Genomic DNA, 9,623 nt, shown 5'->3' with positions numbered 1-9,623 from the left:
CATTATTTATTGATACATTTGTGCACCATAATCTTCGTCTGAGAATAATTCCATAACAAATTCTAGATGAATCTCTAAAAACTAAAATCAATTACTGAAATTAATGTAGGCATCACAATATTATTATGCACATTTTACATCACATCAGCTGATAAATTGTTAGCATGCATGAGTATTTTTGAGAAATGTTGTTGTGATTGATCAGGCTGTGCATCATCACACCTCTCTTTCTCTCTTCCAGGCGATTGGCCGCAGCGAGACTCCCATGAGGCCAAGTGTCTGGACATGATGTCACACCTCCAGCATCTTTTATCCAGCTTCTGCTACCTGAAGTCACAGCTCTTCTTCAGCTTCTTGATGGTCAATTGAAAGCCTGTGCGGAAGATATGAGTTGAGTTGAGCAACACTGAAATTACCTAATGTCACCAAATGTATAGTTATGTTGTTGACACCAAAACATCCTCTATATATGAATGCAAATGCATGCTTGTTTCAATTTGCATTACAAAATGCATTAGAACAAATTGTATTTGTTGTGCTACTAAAAGTTAAACACACATTTGCATGAAATGATTTCAATAATTAAATTTAATGATTAAATCTATCAATAATTAAAGTAAAAATGTACAAAAATAATTACTTTTCTATTGCGAAATAGCTTTAAAGTAGAATTTATATTTCAAAAAGGTGCTGTTTTAAAAATAAATCATGATTTGTATTTCACACACACACACACACACACACACACACACACACACACACACACACACACAAACACACACACACACACACACATACGTGTTTGTGTATTGGTTTAATTTTATTTTAATCACTTTATAATAATAGAATAATATTTTTATTTTAATAATTTAATTTAGAGGAGTGTCATGGTCATCTTATTGGTTGCAACTTATATTATATCTTTTATTTTTATTACACATTATTTTTTTACTAATTATTTTAAGCTGAATATTTATATTAATATTTTTTTCATTGCACAAAATATAATCATATAAATTTAATAATAATGATTAAAATTTTAAAGGTGACATATTAATATAAATAACCAAAAACATCAATTTTTTTTAATTGATTTTATCAATGATTTACTGTTATTTGGTGCGTTGGTCCTCTATTTTACCAATACATTTATTACAAACAAATGTATATGTCTATATTAATACAAAAAATATAGTCATAAAGTACATATAATTAAAAAAAACAATGGCAAGTGATTAAATTCACTGTACAATCCAACAGTCAATTTTATCAAATGAATTGAGTGTAGTTAACTCAAAAGTAACTGGATGTTAATGCTACTCATTTAAAACGAGTTTTGAACACAGTGTTGAAGGTAATGAGTTAATTTAATACCTCATTACTTCAACTTAAATGGAGTAAGTTCACAGTACTCATTTAGATTTGTTTTTTTTAAGTGAAGTTTCACAAACTAATTTCGAGAGGAGCATGTGATATGATTGTGCACTGCTGGCCACTCATCCATAATCAGTAATAACCCAATCAGAATGATCCTAGCTTAATATAAATGGCAGTGGCGTAGCGCAAAATGCGGAGGCCGCCCTGCAGGGATCACTGACGGGGCCCCCTGATGTATTGATGACGCAATCACAAATTAAGGAGCGATCACAAATTAAGGAGCGGGGAAGGCAGGCGGGGTGGAGCGACAACGCGGGGAAGCCTTCACAAACTGAGGAGCGATCACAAACCGAAAGCGGCGAGAGCGTCAAAGTAGCCAGAAGTCATTCATTTTCAATGAGAACCGGCGGCGGTGTGTGAGCGTCAAGGAGAGATCAAATCAAGTCAACTTTGAGCTACGATATGACGTGGTTCAGCGGCAAGCAATCAAAATAAAGTAGTCCACCGCTTGAGAGGTGTTCAGATAAACCACAGCCCTGTGAACTTTGGTTCCGACCACAGTTGTTCCCAAGAGTTTGATTATTGCGGTTGCTGGATTTTCAACTATTGAAAATCGTGACGACGCGGGGCCCCCTAATCACGCAGGGCCCCCCCTGCGGTGCGTGCCCTGCGGGCCTGTCCGCTACGCCACTGATAAATGGATCACTTTCTCCTTATTGCTCTGTCTTCTTTTTGGAAGAATCACCCCTTCCACCCCATCTCCTCCTTTTTCTCCCCTTCTAAAGGGGGAGCAATCGAGACATACATGATCTCGGATCCCCTGATGTGCTTCTAGACCGGGCGGGAGCCCTTGGCTCAAATATCTCCGAGCTCAGGGTTCTCTCCCGGGACAGCATGCCAAACCTGCTATAAATGCCAAGCATATCTAAGTGGGAACTCTTGAACTGAAATGGTTTGTAGCAATCAGTTTCCTCAAACTGTTTGAGTTGCCTTAACTCATTGGGTTTTACAGTACTCAATTGGTTTGAGTTCTCTTCATGTATTGGGTTTTACTGTGCTCAAATTCCTTCGTTTACTCAAATGGAGTAAGTTGACAGTACTCATGAGGATTAGTTTTTGAACTTAAATGGTTTGTTGCAATCGGTTTCCTCAAATGAGTTATCTTAACTTTTTGGGTTTTGCAGTGTTTGGTATAGTTATTTGCATACTTTCGCAGAATATGTTACTATTCTTAACTAGCAATTATGTTAACCAGCCACAATTAGCAGAAACCAGCTTTAACCAACAAAATACTTAATTATCTTTTCAGCCAGGGTTTCCAGCATTTATTGGCACATTTAAAGGCTGATTTATACTTCTGCATCAAGCGCACGCCTATGCTACGGCACAGCCTACGCATTGACGCATAGCCCGCCCTTACGCTATGGCTGTCGGCGTTGCTGAGGCGCACCTCTCAAAAATTTTAACTACACGTCGCAATGACGCGTAGCGCAAGCTCTGTAATTGGTTAGCTTGGTAGCACTGACGATTCTGAGCGGGACCGAGAGCCGTGCGAGCCCGATAGAGCGACTGTTTACAAGTGTGGAGTCCCGTGAAGGAGCTCTGGATGGAAAGTTTTGTTTTGTGCTTACCTTACCGTTAAAGTTGTTGCATGTCCGCCGGTTCCTGCCACAAAATGAGCGAGTTTGAGCCACTTGTACATTAAGGAAGCGTTCAGAAAAAACAAAACACCAACAAAGAAACTCGACAAAGAGAAACATAAACACCTCACTGCCAACTAGTGTTTCGAAAGTGTTATTGCACAGCAACAGAAACAGCGTGCAGAAGTATAAATGCACAGCTACGCGCGTTGCATGCGCCAGGATCACGCCAATCACTTGACGCAGAAGTATAATCCAGGCTTGCTGATTTATACTTCTGTGTCAAAGGCACACATATTACGAAGCGGCCTACGCATGGATGCATAGCTCTCGCCAAGGCCATCGGTGTTGCTGACGCGCACCTCTCAAAAAGTGTAATTACCAATCGCAACGACGCGTAGCACTGTGATTGGTAGGCTTGGTAGCGCTGATAAGTGTGGGCGGGACAGAGAGCCGCACGAGCCCAATGGAGCAAGTGTTTACTAGTGTGGAGTCCCGTGAAGGAGCTCCAGATGGAAAGTTTTGTTCTGTGTTTACCTCACGGTTAAATTTGTTGCACGTCCGCCGATTCCTACCTCAAAATGAGCGAGTTTGAGCTACTTGTACTTTAAGGAAGCGTTCAGAAAAAACAAAACACCAGCGAAGAAACTCAACACAGAGAAACATAAACACCTCACTGCCAACTAGTGTTTCGGAAGTGTTATTGCACAGCAACAGAGACAGCGCGCAAAACTATAAATGCACAGCTACGCACGTTGCATGCGCCAGGGTCACGCCAATCACTTGACGCAGAAGTATAATCCAGGTTTGCTGATTTATACTTCTGTGTCAATTGCACGCATATTACGAAGCGGCCTACGCATGGACGCATAGCTCTCGCCGTGGCCGTCGGCGTTGCTGACGCGCACCTCTCAAAAAATGTAACTACACGTCGCAATGACGCGTAGCGCAAGCTCTGTGATTGGTAGGCTTGGTAGCGCTGATGAGTGTGGGCGGGACAGAGAGCCGCACAGGTCGATGGAGCGATTGTTTACAAGTGTGGAGTCCCGTGAAAGAGCTCCATATGGAAAGTTTTGTTCTGTGTTTACCTCATGGTTAAAGTTGTTGCACGTCCGCCGATTCCTACCTCAAAATGAGCGAGTTTGAGCTACTTGTACTTTAAGGGAGCGTTCAGAAAAAACAAAACACCAGTGAAGAAACTCGACACAGAGAAACATAAACACCTCACTGCCAGCTAGTGTTTCGGAAGTGTTATTGCACAGCAACAGAAACAGCACGCAGAAGTATAAATGCACAGCTACGCGTGTTGCATGCGCCATGGGTCATGCCGATCACTTGACGCAGAAGTATAAACCTCAGTCAGTTTAAAACATCTTTTTAAATACATTTAATACACTTCATTAAACATGTATGTGCAGTGTTGGATAAGTGATATATTACAGGTTTAAGCATCTTACTCTTTAAAAAAAGCGCAGACTTTCTAACACTTTCTTTGCAAAGTTATATTGTAATATATTACTTTTGCCCAAACACTGATTAAACACACAGATGTCACCTAAGTAAAGAAACCCACAGATTTCCAATAGTATCTGGATGCAGACTTTATGATGCAAGCTGAGATTGCATCACTCAGCAATGCAACGTCAGACACAATGCACTCAATGGAGTGAGTGACATTACTGTGACGGGTAGGGTTAGAGGTGGGGTTAGGCGAGCGTGTTAAAAAGCATTGAATGCTTCTCTGTAAATTATCCCCCAGTCCCAATTGCAGTTTTTGTTCTCACCAACAGGTTGTAACATATATACATATGGTGTGGGAATGTGAAAAAGTGTATGAGTTTTGGGAAAAACTTCATCAATGTTACCTAAAATTCTAGAAAAAGATATACCAGTGCAACCAGTTGTGTTACTTTTAAATGATGATTCCAGTTTGGGTTTGACAGAGCGACAAAGAAAGGTCTTGTTGGCAGGACTAACGGCTGCAAAAAAGATAATTGCGCAAAGATGGCTCCCTCTGCATTCTTTATCTATTCGGCAGTGGCTATATCAGTTTTATGATATAGTATTGTTAGAACTGAATTAATAAAGCTAGAGCCTCAACTCTTGATGCGTGGAAAATGGCTGCGGACAAACTGGCAGAAAGACTCATGGATAATAGACATTGTGCAACAAGTTTGAATCTCTAAATCTCTGATAGTTTGTGTGAATATGTATTTACTTTTGTTAGTGTATGGCTATATGGATGGATGTCTATATGTACAATTAAATTTTTTCTGTTATTTGTCTTGATTGCAATGCTATTGTGGGATGGCATGGACTTTGGCACCGCTGGGGGGTGGGTAGGGTTTTTTTTTTTTTTTGAGGGGGGGAGGGGGGTGGATCTTGTTTATTGAAAGGAAATTGTAAAGATGCTACAACCACTCACATGTAAAATCATAATCAATAAAAATCTTAATCACAAAAAAGCATTGAACGCAGCTCAGATTGCACTGCACCACCTTCTTCAGATTTCCGCAGATTTTTAGAACATCATTGAGTGTATTTATTTACTTGAGTAAATGTGTGTAAATTTATATTAATTTATTTTTTATTGATTTCAGTAATAATGTTGACAAATATGAAAATGTTCATTTGATTTATGTTCAATACACTTTGTAAAGCAATATTTTCTGTTTTTTAGTAGATATATTATATGATGGACTTCCTTTGTTTACCAAATAAGTGGATCTAGATTATAAAAATTAAAAAGCTATATATTTTTTTTAAATATTAAGTTTTAATTATGATACTCCCAAAATAATTCTGCATAAATCCGCAGATTTTTAAAAAAATTCTCGGCAGAAATATCAGAAAATGTCCGCAGATTCTGTCTGGCCCTAACATCAAGACATTATTAATACTTAAATTAAAGTGTTACCATTATTTTTAATTGTACCTAACTCACTAAAAATATCAAATTAAATAATCAAGTGTTGGTTTGGATAAAATCAATCCAATTATATAAGTAATTTACAGCTTTTACAACTCAATTTCAATGCATTTGCTCACATTTCTGCTCCATATTCATGTACATATTATTATAGACTCCCTTTATAAACTACATGGCATGACTACATTGGAAACACCCTGCAAAAAAAAAAAATAAATAAATAAAAAATAAACCCTGATAAGATTTCATACCAGATCATAATCACAGCAAGAGCTAAATCCCAAATCACTGGAGTCATTTAGTGTCATTATTGGCATTACGTTGACTCAAATGTTATCAAACATAAACCCAGCGCAGGAAGTCAAGTCCGCAGTCCTTCCTGTTCTGAAAGAGTGTTTGTGTGTGCTGGAAATGAGGGCGTCTGGGGCACGGATGGAGCGTTTTAGCGCTGCCGTGAGGCTAACGTGATCGGACGGCTTCAGCGAGGCGAAAGAGAGAAGGAGGGAAGAGAAAAGAGAAGTGCGGGGGATGTGGAGGGGCCTTTGGGACGCTCTTTTTGCTTTTAGGTGAAACTGTGGCTCTAGTTGTACCTGCAGCACCTCGTCTTTGAGAAGAGGAGAAAGAGAGAGCGCTAAAAATGCAGAAAAATTCATTGGAAAGATTTGATTCAAGTTTGTTTGTATTGCGCATTTTACAATAATTATAATTCAAAGCAGCTTTACAAAAGACATTACACATTATTGCTACCTTACAGTTAGGTGTTGGCTATAGGGGAGCATTAGAGAGTGCTAAAAATGCTGTAAATTATCATGGAAATATTCAATTCAAGTTTATTTGTTTATTTGCGCTTTTCATGAATATTGATTGTTCCAAAGCAGCTTTATAAAAAGTGCCTGTTATTATTACATTACAGTCAATACCAGTAAAGGATAAGGTGTTGTGTATAGGGTGGACACTTCATTAACAATGGAGAGTGCTACAATTGCTGTAATATACAAAGGAAATATTTAATTCAATTACGCTTTTCATGAATAATTATCATTACGAAGCAGCTTTAAAAAAGTGCATATTATTACTACAGTTGAAGTCAGAATTATTAGCCCCCCTGAATTATTAACCCCCAATTTCTGTTTCACAAAGAGAAGAGCTTTTTCAACACATTTCTAAACATAATAGTTTTAATAACTCGTCTCTAATAACTGATTTATTTTATCTTTGCCATGATGACAGTAAATAATATTTGACTAGATATTTTTCAAGACACTTCTATACAGCTTAAAGTGACATTTACAGGCTTAACTTGGTTAATTAGGTTAACTAGGCAGGTTAGGGTAATTAGGCAAGTCATTTTATATCGATGGTTTGTTCTGTAGACCAGTGGTTCCCAACCTTTTTCTTTGGGGCCCCCCCACATGAACATATACAAACATTGGAGCCCCCCCACCATATACTGTAAATACACACGCACGCACACACATATGTACTGTGTATATATTACTATGTATATATATGTATATCTTTTTCTTCGCCTCTGAAGAATCACTGCATTTATGTTTCTCTGCCATTTTTGTTTTGATTTTGCCTTTACAACACGTTGACAAGCACATTGCGTGAGTGAGCAAAATTTAAATATTTATTTAAAGTTATTTATTTTAATTATTTTTACTATTATGTTGGAATTTTAAGCATGTGTTTAGATTTTTTTTTTTGTACTTAAAAATACATATACTGTATAATAGTAGGGCTGCTCGATTTTGGGAAAAATCATAATCACGATTATTTTGGTCATAACTGTAATCACGATTATTCAAAACGATTATCAGTTGAAGTCAAAATTATTAGCGCTCCTGAGATTTTTTTTTTATAAATATTTCCCAAATTATGTTTAACAGAGCAAGGAATTTTAACAATATTTCCTAAAATATTTTTTTTTCTATTTGTTTTATTTTAGCTAGAATAAAGACAGCTTTAAATATTTTGAAACCAATTTAAGGTCAATATTATTAGCTCCCTTAAGCAATATATATTTTTGATTGTCTGCAGAAGAAACTACTGCTATACAATGACTTGCCTAATTACACTAAGCCTTTGAATTGCACTTTAATCTGAATGCTTGTATTTTGAGAAATATCTAGTAAAATATTATGTGCTGTTATCATAGCAAAGATAAATGAAATCAGTAATTAGAAACGAGATATCAAAGCTATTATGTTCAGAAATAAGTTAAAAAATATTTCCATGAAACAGAAATTGGGCAGGAAAAGGGTTGCTAATATTCAGAAGGGGTAATAATTCTGACTTCAAGTGTATACATACAGTTATTTTCCACCCAGCAAAGAAAAGAGAAATAAATACAATAGAATAAAAATATGAAACAAACTGTGCTTTATGCATCTTCACTGTAAGAAAAACACTTTAGCTACAGTAGTCCTTTAGTCAAGAGCAGCGAGGGTTTTCTCGTTGTTTGATTAATATTCATAAAAACAGGCGGCAGAAGGATTATAGCGCGCTGTCTCTTTAATGGTTTCTCTTTCACGTCTTTTGATCCTCAACTCGTTTGTTTATTACACAAATAAGGGTTAATATGAATAATCACTAAACACTGCGTTTTGACACCTATTTGACCATTAAAGCGCTCACGTTAAGATGACTTTAGATGTCTGCGCTCCTCTGCTCCTCTCAGTGTGTGAATGAGAGCGAATGCTGACCGGCCGCATATGCTTCTGACTGCGTGTGCGTGCACACACACATAAGTACGCGCTCTTTCGCGCTTTTAAGAGCAACACGTCACGGAAAGTGGCGATATATGATGCAATAATCATTTATCTCGATTAATGCTTTTTTTATAATCGTTTGAAGCCGAAATCGAAATCGGATTTTTGATTAATTGCAAAGCCCTATATAATAGTGGAGCATTTTTATGCCTTTTTCTACCTCAACACCTATCCTCTCCAGCGCCCCCCTTGTGAACTCTGGCGCCCCCCTTGGGGGGGCGCGGACCCCAGGTTGGGAACCACTGCTGTAGACTATCGAAAAAATATAGCCTAAACTGGCTAATAATTTTGTCCTTAAAATGGTGTTTAAAAAATTAAAAACTGCTTTTGTTGTAGCCGAAATAAAACAAATAAGACTTTCTCCAGAAGAAAAAACATTATCAGACATACTGTGAAAATTCCCTTGCTCTGTAAAACATCATTTGGGAAATACTTAAAAAAGAAAAAAAAATTCAAAGGGGGCTAATAATTCTGACCTCAACTGTATAAACGATGTGGCTGTATATCAGGTCTTGTGGGAGGTGTGCCTTAGTGTCCCACTAGTGACGATATACAGCCACATTGCACTGCTATGAGTGTGATATTGCATTTAAACAATTCGACAGAATAATTGTGTATATAAAGAAGAAAATCAAGCACGGAGAGTCTCAAAACCATTTTGTATGAGGAACTACTTTCTTCCGCCATTCATTCACATCTGCAGCTGACATCCCAACAGCAGAAACCGTTACGAATTCACCAATGTCACTTTAAAGCCAGAGTTTGAATGATTCTCTAGCGTAATGTCTAAAGTGAACACAAAACAGGTGATTTTGCTCACATTTTAAGATTTTAAAGTTGAACGGCATGAAATGCCATCAGTCTACAGAGATTTACCAGTATTTCTCTGTTGCAATCGGGAGA

The sequence above is a fragment of the Danio rerio genome, chromosome 25 (assembly GCF_052040795.2).
Source record: "Danio rerio strain M-AB ecotype USA chromosome 25, GRCz13ab, whole genome shotgun sequence".
Taxonomy (NCBI): domain Eukaryota; kingdom Metazoa; phylum Chordata; class Actinopteri; order Cypriniformes; family Danionidae; genus Danio; species Danio rerio.
The sequence above is the reverse complement of the archived record's forward strand: the minus strand, read 5'-3'. Positions refer to the sequence as shown.